The sequence below is a fragment of the Amphiprion ocellaris genome, chromosome 15 (assembly GCF_022539595.1).
Source record: "Amphiprion ocellaris isolate individual 3 ecotype Okinawa chromosome 15, ASM2253959v1, whole genome shotgun sequence".
Lineage (NCBI taxonomy): Eukaryota > Metazoa > Chordata > Actinopteri > Pomacentridae > Amphiprion > Amphiprion ocellaris.
In genome coordinates, this window is record NC_072780.1 from 8,093,395 (window position 1) to 8,106,933 (window position 13,539).

General features: G+C 41.0%; 1 protein-coding gene across 5 annotated transcripts in view; it reads right to left on the reverse strand.

The window, feature by feature from the left end:
* The window catches only part of atxn1a (ataxin 1a), a 105,503-nt gene extending 92,211 nt beyond the window's left edge, over nt 1-13,292 (reverse strand). For all 5 annotated transcript variants that reach the window (XM_035947499.2, XM_055018096.1, XM_023268753.3 and 2 more), the window contains exon 1: nt 13,133-13,292. The gene's annotated coding sequence lies outside the window, so the exon portion shown is untranslated. The remainder of the gene's footprint in view (nt 1-13,132) is intronic.
* Nucleotides 13,293-13,539: the final 247 nt, after the last annotated feature.

Consider the following 13,539-nt stretch of genomic DNA (forward strand, 5'->3'; position numbering starts at 1 on the left):
CTGAGAAAACATGAATTTTGCATGCTTTAACTCATAATGACCTGTCCCTTGACCCAAATGCACACACGAATTCTGTTGCCCCTCCCCAACACACCAGTCCTCTCACTGAGGGAACAGTGTTTTGGTATCCATGAAATGCCTCCTAAAAGGTGTACACTACCTCTGTACTCTCGCCCCCACACTTTCAGTCTACAGTTAGGTAGCGTGTCCTGTCAGGTTGCAAATGCACTCAGCTATCCATCTCAGGCAGCCTCACTAAAGGTAGTGTGGGGGCAAATAGCTAGCAGAGCTAATGGCATGTCATGTAGGATTAAACCAAGCTGACTGGGCACTCGCATCAAAAACCAAAGCACTGCTGGACTAACAGAGAAAGGGGGGCTAGACAACATCTTTTCACTCAAAAAAAAAATAATCTTTTACGGATTTTGAAGCTAATTAGAAGTGAGAAGTTCGATAGGAGGAGGGGAGTTCCAATCTTCTGTACAGACAGCAATAGTAGGAACCCATTCAGAAACTGCCTTGCTGTGGGAAATATCGTTTTAAGACTTGCAGAACACATCAACGATAACACAGTGTAGTAAATGCAGCATGGAAACTCATAATTGTTTTATCTGTGTAGCAGTGCGGTGGCATTTATAGGGCACGCTATTAGAGGGAAATAGTAGAGAGCACAGAAGCAATGTCAACGACCGACAATAAAGGTTAACTCCAGTAAAAGTTATTAGCAGGGCCCTTAATCACTGTTATGATCTTATACCTCTTCACAACGCCTACAGAACTAAATGGAAACATCAACGTTCAAGAGCAACTTAGCCTTTGCATTAAAGCCTCATTTAAAGGGATCTAACTACAGGGTGAAGCTTCCACATTCACATTGTCTGTAGCTTTATTGCTCTCAGACTGTTCTTACATGTATCTTTTTATATTACGTGCTACTATCATACATTTTGGTTCTTTATTGGTTAAGAAATTAGACGCCAAGTTTCCAAGAAGGCAAGTTCCTCAGCTCACCATCATGAGATACCTACTTATCATATGATAATGACGACGATGATTCCAAAACCACCTAATACTTTAACTATGGCCTACAGAGATCTGACATCTGGGAAGTTAAAAAAGTTCCCGTAAGAGCAATTAAGGTTATAGAATGTACAGAAGACAGAGTTATTTTGATCTGTTGAGGATGCCTAGTAATTTCCCATTAGGTCAACTTTCTTCTCCTACCGCAGGTATTTCCCGTGGGCAAGCCCCTGCGGATGGGTGTGTACTCTTGCTAAAGCACAGCTGCACTGAGTGTGTTTGTGAGTGTGCTGTACGCTCATGCAAATATGTGCTACGAATGTGTAAATGATGTAACTCCCATGTGAACCTTGCAAATGTGTGAGATCCATGTGAGTCATAAGGTTGTGCATGGACACGTCTCTTGATTGTGCATTAGGGGTTTGATTGCATGAGCGTGGCTCTCTTGTGCATTACTCTAAACAACGTGCGCACCTAGGGCAGGTATGACACTGAGCCCCATGTGTACACTGTTGCAGCTGATAGTAAATGACAGTGTCAGAGGACCGGGCCTGGCCTGGCCACACTGAAACCTCACATTAACCTCATTTATCTGTGCTGTAGCTCATCACCTGACACGACTACACAGTCATTTACTGATGAATATGCTGCCAAAAAAAATGCAGCATGCAGAAAAACATGCTCACGCACTAATACTTGTAATGAATGTACATGTACACAGAAATATACAGTCATGAAAATGTCTAGATGGAAATAGACACTATAAACATCTATGTATAATGTATACAGCTTCTGAATAGCACAAAACAGTAATTTTCAAAATTGCATCATAAATTATTTTTAAATGTCAACTTGTGGACAAGATTATACTGAAAAGAATGACCTGTAAAAAGGAAAATCTTCTTTATAAAACACCGAGTGAAAAAGTGCAGGATGATGTTGACTTCTCTCTATTGTATCAGTGTGATGCCATACACAACACTAGAAAGAAATTAATTCTGTAGGTATATTCTGCTGTAATTGTCTTGCACAGTGCTTTTGTCACCACACTTGAAGCAGGAGTGATGCCACCATCTTACAACATGTCTGTGTAATTTATAGCTCCAATTAAGTCGCCTCTCCTCAGCCAATAATGCATACAACCCACTTAGTTTCAAGGGATGCTTTGGTGCTCATCAAGCAACAACAGTGGGCCACTGGAGTAATTTTGCGAAAACATATTATCAAAGATTCTGTTGTAGGCCAGTGAGAGAAAATAGAGCAAGATACCCTTTCCAAAGAGGTCCTGATACTGTAATTGGTGACGGACTCCCGGGGATCAATGGCAGGTGAAAAGCATCCTGGCTCACTCGACTTTATCTCTCATGCAGTGTTTTAGCACACCTACTTGACTGTTATAGCCAAATGTCCCTGTTCCAGTGTCAGGAGCTTACTACATACTGTAGCGAATGGAAGGGCCAGGAATAATAGCCAGTCAACCAGGCAGCCAGCCATGTATCCAGAGAGCTTGTCAGCTAGCTATCCTTCAGCCAAGCCTCCAGTTAAATGTCCAGACAGATGAGACTGATCCACAGCCAGCAAGCCAGCCATCCAGTAAAAAAGGTGAACTGGCCAAGCCATAACTAGCAGCCAGACAGACAGAGGAAGAAGGCCAGGAATCCAGCCACGCATTCAGAAACTTGCTCTATTCAAACCACACCACAGTTGTGTCAGAGAGGAAATAGTTTCAGCCTTACAGACACCGTTTTAAATATTGCTTGTGGTTTAGCTGCATAGGCCTGTCTCAACCTGTCATACGGTGCTCACCCATGTATGGCACTGACCATATGGTGACCCAAGTCCTTTGGTTCCATGTACCGATGCATTGTCAGAAAGAGGATGGAGAGAGCAATTAGCCCTGGAAAGACTGGAATTCAAGCCTTCATTACACATGCCACATCCCAAACCATGAATGAAATTACATGTTTTAGGATGCACTGCACTGAACCTGTCCGTACTGCCATGTGCTGTGTCTTGACACCAGCATCCTAAGAAGTAAACAGTAGTAAGGGGAAAGCAAAGTTTTGCCAACAACAACATTGGTGGAGGGTGGGTTATGGTATTCCAGGGATTGTTTCTATCACTGGCCATTTTCCTGTTATTGAATTCCTCTCACTCAGTGCATATCCTTCTGGCTCAGTCTTAAGTCATTGTTGATACCCACACACCCACCTTGCAGCTAAAGATACGGGGGGTGTGCTCCCAACAATGAGGGTAGAGGTACTGGTACAATTAGACGTACGTGAACAGTCACTTTTAAACTGAAATGCACATTTCTTTCAGATTAATCATAACACAGTGGGTCATTTTTGTGACCAGACACATTCAATTCCAGCATAAAGCTTCAGCTACCTCTTAACATACTTAAGGCTGCAAATTTCAAAGAACTGACTCTGAAGAAAAGGGTTAAATTACAAAGACACCACTGAAGAGAGCAAGGTTGCAGGACAGATTTAAAGCGAATGACTGTACTTTTGAAGACGTGAACCGAATGAACACAAAAAGTAGCTTGCAAGAAAAGACTCAAATGTACTGTGTAATTGAAAATAGGAAAATTCTCTGAGGTTTTCTGACCATGAGGCAAAATTTTTGTTTATTCAGCTGTCTGGGATACATTTTGTGATTGTTGAGGCTAAACAGGATGAGGGCTACAAAGGTTTTTGGACATTGATGCTAATGTGGAACATCTATTAGTAGGGATTTCCTAATCAAAGCCTTTTTGCTGCTGTTCCAATCTGAGTCATTTGATATTTAACATCTGTCGATCCAGTCTGTTACAATTTTTCTAGCTAACACACACTTCCACCAGGAGCAGCCTCCTTCTGCTTAATACTGTAACAACCACAAGAGGCAGTCACTTGGACTACAGGCAGTTCTGTGACTGTTGTTATTCATCAAGAAAGGAGTTGTACTTGAAGTAGTCGCTGCTGGGCTCTGGAGGAGCTTTGATTTTACATGCTTTCCGTCGACAGCGCCCAAACTAAGTAAGAAATTCTTAATTCTCCAGGAATCCTGTGCTATGTCAGCCCACTGCACTCTGCAGACATAAGTGTGTTCAATATGAGAGGTAATGTGACCATCAATGCAGCAGACTGAGGTGTAAATATAGTAGTATGTATTGAACTGTGCAATGTTCATTTTTAAAGTCCACACTGGCCATGCAGAAACCATGAACTGGCCTTAAATGGGGGCGGCACCATGTGGAAAGAAGCCTCTTCTGTCATCATTCAGCTGCTGAAATTTTGACAGTTGTCTGACCAAAGCTTACTTTGAAAAGTGTGAAATAACACATTCGAATATCAGATTCACCCAAGTTAAACCAAATGTGTTTTTTTTTTCTATATGGGCTGTTTTCTATGAGCAAAGTTCTCTCACAGTTGGTGTCATTCATTTCATTCTAGGAAGCTAAAATAATGATCAATCTTAGATAAATTTGCAGCCCAAGTTAGTTGTTACATTTATATCTTAATCTTTACGCAGACAATACCTGTGAATGTAATATTAATGTGCAGATAATATAAATCATTACAGTTGTGCTCCAATATATGTACATGACCCCAATTTCTAGTATTCTGCTTTCATCTCTCTCCCTTATCACTATCTAACTGGCTGTGTCCCAGGTTGTCAGCTTATCCCTGTCCCAAGCCTGCAGCTCTATGGGGAAGAGAGGAGTCTGCAGGAGCTGTCTGCCTGCCAGTCAGTGTCAACTCCCCTCTGTAATCCTCTACTGCCTCTGATAAGGACAAGCAAGAAGAGAAGAGAAGAGAAGAGAAGAGAAGAGAAGAGAAGAGAAGAGAAGAGAAGAGAAGAGAAGAGAAGAGAAGAGAAGAGAAGAGAAGAGAAGAGAAGAGAAGAGAAGAGACTGAAGTAATATGTAAAAGAGAAAACTACAGAGGCAGAAATGTACATGCAACTAAATGTTTTTTGAAGTGTGGAGATGAGTGCAAACATTATTTAGAGACTAGAGTAACAATTTAAGCACCAAAACCAGATTCCAATCCCTCCAGCAGAGATGCGGTTTTGTCACTGAGCAAGTCACAGCTGAAAGAGCTTTGAGAAACTGCCCTATTATGGACTACATAATGCAAGACAAAGTAATTCAAACCACATTGGAATTTCCAGTAAAGAGTGAACTGTTATCAGTCAGGTTCTCCCTCATTTATCCTGACCCTCAAATGGCCGATGCCTGAAACCGTTCCCTCTCTGCCAGCCTTTGCTCCCCACATGATCAAATATGAATCAAAGCAAAGAGATCACAGGAGGAGCATGCTGAATTAACTATAGCATGATGACTTACACGAGGTATCACTTTTGATGTATAGCTCGCACACAGTAATAATCTTTCCAGGGAGAGTTTATGAAACAGCTCAGAGGATCTTACTCATTTCATGAGTTGCTTAGTTTCAAATTGATGCCGGAATTCAAATTTGTAGCTCAAATGATTGCAATTTTCCTACAGTAACACTCATTTAGACACTAGACACAGTAGAGTTCAGTCCAATTCAGTCTTTTACGGCAACTTGTCTGGCATATAGACAACTGTATATCATGTCAGCAACACTGGCAGCCATTACAGAGCCAAAGGCAACACACGGCTGAACTAAGTCCCAAAGCCAGCTTCCCTTTTTCACATGGTTATTGAGCCATGCGGCGGCTTATCGACCAACAGTGTAACACAAGTTTGTAGGATGGCTTCAGTCCTCCCTCCCCTTACTTCTCTTCCTCTATCTCTCTCTCTCTCTCATTCAGACACCATTTTGGTCATTCAGAAGATTGGTATTGATTAGCTTGCCACTTCAAAATAAAGACGGTAAGCACAGAAACAAGGTCACAACAGACAAGGCAAATGTATACATGCACTCATTTCCAATGAAAGCAGAACAGCGACGAACATGTCTAATATAATTATATATATATTTTTTTTTTAAAAATACTCACTGAAGCTCCAACTAATGTACTTGTCAAGTTCACAAGAGGTCTCCTTGACATTTATATTATCAACAACCTTTTTTTTTTCATTCTTTATACATGAATTGCAGATTTAAGTGCCTGCCATTGGATTCAATACAAACAATAGACTAAGAAGCACAGGACTGCACACTAAGCAATAGAAACACATGATAACAAATGGTGGAATGTTCTTTCACACAAAATACAAAAAAAAGCGCTCATTGATCCCCTGTAAAGGCGAAACACTGTGTGTGAGTGTGTCCTTTCTCTTGTGTGCATGCATGTGTACTCTGTGCACTCATGAATAGAGGAGGATAAAAGGAAAAGCTGAAAAGGTCTGAGCACACTGCATGGTTCAACTAGACAGCTCAATCTCTTGATCTGCCCCCATCCCCGCCCACCACTCTTTACTTTTTCAAAATCATTTTTCTCACACACTCTTCTTCTGTTTTGGTCCCACTCACTGCTCCCCGCACTGTTTTTTTTTCCTTCTTTTTTCAATTCTCCTCCTTCGATTGCGCACTTCCTACATTGTTGTCATAAAGCTCCATTTCTAAACAACACTGCGCCTTTTCTCTCGCTGTAGCTCATGGGCAGCTTCTAGCATAAAAGGAGACAACCGGGGATTAACATGTGACAGCAGTCTGGTGTGAATGCAGCAAAGAGGGGTTGACATCATTTTAATTATCCCACATCAAACAAGAAAATGTTTGCGTGTACAAGTGGCATGAGATCAGACAGAAAAGCATGCGGTAAAGCGACGGGAGAGCAACGTCTGATCGATACGCTGAGCATTGTGGCTTGCTGAAACTCATATCCTTTACCCTGTAATTTGTGTGAAAAACCATTCATATGCATGTTTTTTGTCTTTTTTTGGAATATAAATTTTAAAAGCTGTCATTTCTGAAAACAGAGTGGGGGCAGCTACATATTTTTCTGTGCACGTTTACTTTATTATAGCAAGTGTCTGTGTTTGGTTACAGCATGTTTGCCCGACATGTACACTAGAGTCTGCAGTTTGGGCTCTTGTAACAAATAAAAAGAGAGTTTTTTACTGTAATAGTGTTGTTGTCGACATATTAGTTGATGCAGTATCATTTAAATACATGTTAAGGTCTATTATCTTTATCGTCTGCCGCACCACCAAGATCAGGCAGAGGACATCACAAAATTTTTCAAGATAAGTGTGACGAAGTTTACCCAAACAGATGAAGTTTATATGTCAGGTCATTTGTGTAAAGATTATTTCATATTTCAAGAGGTGGGTCCACATATATGCACAGCACCTACCCCTGAGGTGTATATCTTGTCAAAGTTATTCTGTACACAAATGTTAAGTATAAATATCATTCCAGCTAATTTCTCTACAAATACACACAGACACCTGTTTCACACACTGTTTGATCTATCTGACCCTCCCACCCATCACTCACTCTGCCCATATTTGCAGAGTATAGAGCCATTTCTGTCGCTTTTATTCATTCAGCCGTGAAATCTCCACCCAATCATTACCTGAAATCTCTCACTGTCTCCCTCTCTAAACAACACACTCTCACTAATACACAATTTCCCTCTTGTCCCTGACACAGGCAGCAAATTCCAAAGACAAAAGAAGACACTCTAGCATGATCTAGCAGATGTGTGTATTCATGTACGTTTTGACCGTGTGGATCCATGTGCACATATGGCTCTGACAAATGAGCCAAGCTCAGTTAAATGGCTTGTGATTAGGACACATTGGCTTCTAATTGCCTCTCATTACCATTTGAAAGTGAGTGGCAGCTGGAATCAAAGGCTATGGTGGCAGTGGTAAAGTGCATGTGTGCGAGAGTGTGTGTGTTTTTGTGTGTGTGTGTGTGTTTTTGTGTGTGTGTGTGTGTGTGTGTGTGGTAGGCGGGTGGGTGGAACAGCACGTCTGATTCGCACTGGCATGACTGCACAAAAGAGCACTACAGTTTGGTCTTTCCTCTCACGGTTGCCCTCATAACTAAGGCTTTGCTTTGGGAAATTTGCAATATACTGAACCTGCTCCTCTTATGGACGTAATCAAAAGCTGTGCTGCGTCAATCTGAAACTCCTTGAAACTCCGACTCCAACTACTCCCTCTACTGTTCCTTCTCAGTCCTTGGTATGCCCAAAACAACTCGTGTTTCATTGTGAGTTGTGGACACTCAGCACCTGGTTAATCCTTCCCTCCCCACCTCAATCCCCACCAGACCCTCTGTTTACGTACGCTTTCAAAGCCTATCTTCACCCTCCACCCTTTGTTAACATATCTCCTCTCATCATGCACCATCCTTGAGTCTTCCAGTCGTAAGTTGTCAAACCCCATCCTGAAAGTGTTGAGTTTAACTTTTGTACCACCTCAACCCTGAAAGTCCTTTTCTAAAATCCCAGAGTGTACTATCATAGCACCAACGCTGCCTTATTTAAATTCACGGTGCAGCTGACTTTGGCCCATGCTCCACTCTCCACTCTTCTCAGCCGAACTATAGCACAGACTGTCCTTAGAACCATCTAAAAACAAGCATTGTCTCCTGGAATGACCAATTCTGTGCACCAGTGGATGAACTCTTAAGCACAGTATCAGCATTAATAAAAATTTTAAAAAAAACCTTTGCATGGCATCCCACAGGGATTAATGCCAGGTCCCATTTGTTTTATTAACCTCCCCGCCATCATTACACATGAAGGCCTTCCTGGTTACAGAGATGATGCTGATCTGTGCATTTCCAACTACCTCTCTACTCGTAATAAAATTTTGATTTAGCGATAAAAGAATCCACAAAATGATCTTAATATATCTTTGATTACATCTAACTCTCTCTGTTTTCTACCATTTACCAAACTGACCTTGATTTGTAAAAACACCCTGTATAAGACTAAAAAAATACCCAACAGTTAACAAAGAACAGATGTGTATTCAGGGATTATTTTTATATTGCCATTTCAATGAATATATAGGCTATTCACATCACTGAACATGAAAGATCACTCCAGCATGATCTGTGAAAAAATAGGCCAGTTTTTCATTCATTACCAACCGCAAAATGAAATGATAAAAAGAAAAAAATCTACTTTCAGGCAAAACTCTTACACACTACAGTAACTCTATTCAAAATATCAGTGTTAAAAGAGCTGCTTTATAACAACCACAGGAGACCACATAAGATTATTTTTCATTTCTGTACAGATGGATCCCTTTAACCCTAGTCATGGGCAGTGCAGATAACATCTTAATTCTGCTAAACAGATTTATCCCAAAAGAAAACTCTCGGTGTTGTAATTAGTTTGCATCTCATACACAACTGGCTTTTGTCCAATGTACTGATAGTGAAAAACACCATGATCCATGCTAGTGCACAAGACCTATGGACAACGGCAGACTTAAATTGCCTTCACAACAGCGTTTTCTCCACATAAAACTGTCTAAAAATGCTGAACATCCTGTGGTGATGTTTACTGTAGAATGAAAAATGTGTTTACTGGATAGAGCCACAGCAATCAATTCAATTAATCAGTCACTCACTCCCATAGCCTTAAAAGTTTCTGCTCACATCCTTCACAGAGAACGAAGCTCCCCAACGGTAGCAATTTCTGTTAGAATTATATTGACTGGAGATCCCTTGTAACAACAGTGGAGAAACAGAGATGTCCAAAACCTAACCATAAAATCAACACAGGACCCGAGGGAGGCATTTTTTAAGTGAGCTGTATGGACTATTAAGGCACTCCAATGCACTTTAAACACTGCAACTGTTTCCTAACACAGAGTGTTGCAAGCGAGAGAATCACAAAGCAGCAGGAACAAAACTATAATTACCGCCTTGCAGTTGTGTGCCTCCATCAAGCTACAGTTTACATCCATGTCTGTCCAGGCTCTCATAATATATGTAGAGGAGACTTTGAAGTCCATTGAGAGAAACAATTAGAAAATCAGAGCCAAATTTCTTTGTGTGTTCCCATGCTTGGCCTATAAAGCTGATTCTGAGAGGACACAAAGCTGTTGCCGTGACAGTAGACAAAGTTTCAAATATAGATGTTGCTGCAAATAAGCAACAAATTCTAAAAATGTTCATTGTTCATGGGTCACACTGACATCTTCAAAACAGGAGCACAAAAGATCTATACAGTCAGAACAGTTGCATGGTGGCCACCTACGATCAGTGTCACCAATTCAGCATTCAATCAAATGCAAAATATGGTCACAGTCTCTCCTTCTGTAGCCAAGTTATTGTGTCAAATAAGAGACGATAAATGTTTCTGGAGAACATTATGATGATGCCACAGCGAAGATGACCTTTGACCTTTTGGATAGTAAACATCATCACTTTATCATTTTATCAAATTAGACATTAGTATGAAAATTTGTCAGAATATGCTATGACCAAAAATGTGTTCTGTGAGGTCAACTGAGAGGCGAACTTAGACCACCAAATTGGAATCAGCTCATGATTTAACACAATTTAACGAAAAAATTCTCTCATGGCGTTCCGGTGATACTGCTTTCACAAGAACGAGACAGACGTACAGATGGACATCCTGAAGACATAATACCTCTAGCTATGGTTGCCGCCAGCACAGAGGCTCTAACCAGTGACTATCTACCAGTAAATGTTTTTTACAAGAGCCATATTATTATATATAACATAAATACTGTCTTGGCAGATATGTAGAATTTCAAGAATTGGATCAAGATTTTAGTGAAAAAACACCTTTGAGCTCTGTGAAATGTTAATGAAACCCTCCAGAACACTAATATAATGTGCAGGTATTGTTCTGGAATTTTGGAATTCGTGCTGCATTTCCCCATGTGTTTAAAGCAATACTTTTAATAGCATATTTGAAAAGCACTGGATTAACAGTATGATAAGGGGTGAAGAGGTAACTTACATTAAGTTGCCACTATGTTAGGTACGCATTTGAAACATAATGCAATCAAAGACAACAGCTCTGCCATAAATTCTACTTTTGTTAAGCTTCTACATATTCCATTTTTGTGGACATCTAAAATGTGACTACGGACAAGTGACCATATTTGGTAACGTCCACACACATTAAATATGTGATTGCTGAAAAAAGATGGACTTGCGGCTCAGGTCTCTTCCATATTTGCAGTCAAAACATCAAAACTAACCACGGTTAGTTGACGAAACTCACACATTTTACGGTTGAGTAGTCATCTAAGTGATGATATATACATTTCTTGGAATGTTTTTTATCCCTAACAGGCAAGGAACCATATATGGTAACGCCACTGACCTTGAATTTCAACATGAAAATTTTAAATTTTGAAAAATATCACAAAAGTAAAAAAGTCTTATGTCCTCCAATAACACTCTAGGTTTGAAATTTTGAATTTCAAAGGATTTCAATGAGTGTCCTTTAAAGGGTTAAGAAGCTGGTGGTGGTGTACTGGACTGCATTACATTCAAAAGAGTTCCTAAAATGTTGTTCACCCCATTAACATCCATGAGAGTGTATTGGATTGCATTAGACTTCACGTGTACCTAATAAAGTGGATACAATGTATTAAGTCTCGTTAAAAAATTACTTTAAGCTGCAAACATAACTCAGACACACCAACATTTCTGTGTTTGTTGTGTGCAATGGAAACTTAACACTTCTGATATGCATATATTTTTATGGTAGTTTATATTTCCTATATTCCTGGTATTGGTTTAAGGGTATAGCTAAGTGAAAATTATCCAAATAATTTTCAATATAAGATTATAAAGTCAAATTTAGTTCAATATTCAGTGTGTAGTAGATTTAGAACATGTCCAAAGTGTGACTTTCACACTAGTAGGATCTCATGTATATTTAAAACCACTGCTAACAAATATCCTAAACGGCAACCTTTGTAATTTGCTGTGTATGATTTCACATTGTGCTTTTAATTTGAAATCAATCATCCCTATTTCAGTTGTATTACTACTAAATGCTGTCATACTTTGAGTTTGGCTTTCTGCTGACATGTGTGCAGTATTCATGCAGTCATTGCATACTTCAGACATGAGAAGGCACATAATCAACAAGTAGAGCATGGCAACGGCAGACTGATTTCTTTTTTAAAGCTGGAAATTCACACAGACACCATGAGAGAAAAAGGGGAACATCTAAAAGTGTAAACAAGTGCTGCTGGTGGAGGAGAAGTGTGCAGCTTTTACACCTCCTGCAGCTACTTTCCTGTCAGTCCACTCATTTTGGATGCCGTATTAAATTCATAATGTGAGTGAAAGCATAGGCTACCACTTGGGACGCATAGCCTTACCCTGCTCCGAGGTGTAAACAGAGTAAAAATAGCCTGCTATCACAGGCTTCCCTACAGTCCCGTTATATAATGGTCCAAGCTAGGATGAATGACATCACGGGTAGTCCAGCAATCACAAACCGTATGTCCTTTACAACCAGCTGCCAATGTAGAACACAGTGGAGTAACCTATATGCAACAATAAAACGCCTTTAACCCACATGCATAACACACGCAACTACGTTTTAGCTCATTTACACGGACTGTGCTCAGTAGTTGTTCGCCTCTTTCCTCGTGTGGAGAAAAAACACTTCCGCGATGGTGAAACGTAGATAAAAATGTAATTCTTGCCTTTGACAGTCCATGTCAGTCGGGAAAGAGTTGAAAAGAACACACAAGCGACACATTTCAGCCGTGTGCGACAATGTTCGGCGCTGAGAAAGCAAAGACCAAAAATGTTTGAGGTCGAGTGGCGCAGTTAGTGGAAGTAGCATCGCTCTGCCCGACACCAACTCGCCCGGCGGACGCGCTCCTCGCTCGGTCACATTCCAGCCGAAGCCCCGCTCCCGTTTCGGGGCGTTAAAACTACACTTCGCGTTCGCGTTTCGACATGACAAGCACACACGGCTGAACCCCGTGTCCCCCCGGTGCTGTTTGGGCACTTATAAAACATGTTAGAGTGCGTAAGTAAACATTTTTTTCCAAAAGGCTTTGAAGTAAACCAGAGCGCCACCCTTTTCCCAGTTCTTCCAGCCATTTTTTTTTAAACCTACCCAGAAAACGCAAGAGAGAGATAGGAAAAGTGACACGGCTTGAGGCAATGACAGGCTGGTGGAAGAGGCTGTGGAGAAATAGTTTTGTGTGACTTACTGCGGGGTGTTTAGCGGGCTGCTGAGTTTGTGTGTCTCCTTGTTGCCAGGGCTCCCCTGCTCTGCTCCGGCGTTGACGGTGGAAGCGTCTCCCCTCCTAATGATGTCTGCAGCGCGCAGCTAATAGCGCTCTGCCCCCACCTCCACAGAGACAGCAGAGAGAGAGACAGCGAGAGAGAGCAGAGGCAAGTTCAGAAACGGAGCAGTTTGTAAGCTACTCATGCAAAAATATGAGAGGGGCTCAGATGGAGCAGAGCAAACTGAATTACAAGAGAAGTTCACTGACGGTGCCAGGGCGTGGGAATGCGCAGTACATGAGTTCAAGCAGTTTTTCTTGCACAGTTGCACAAGCCGGGCTCCATTTCTAACAGCAAATGTGCGTGTTTATGCATCTATTTGGTTTAATTT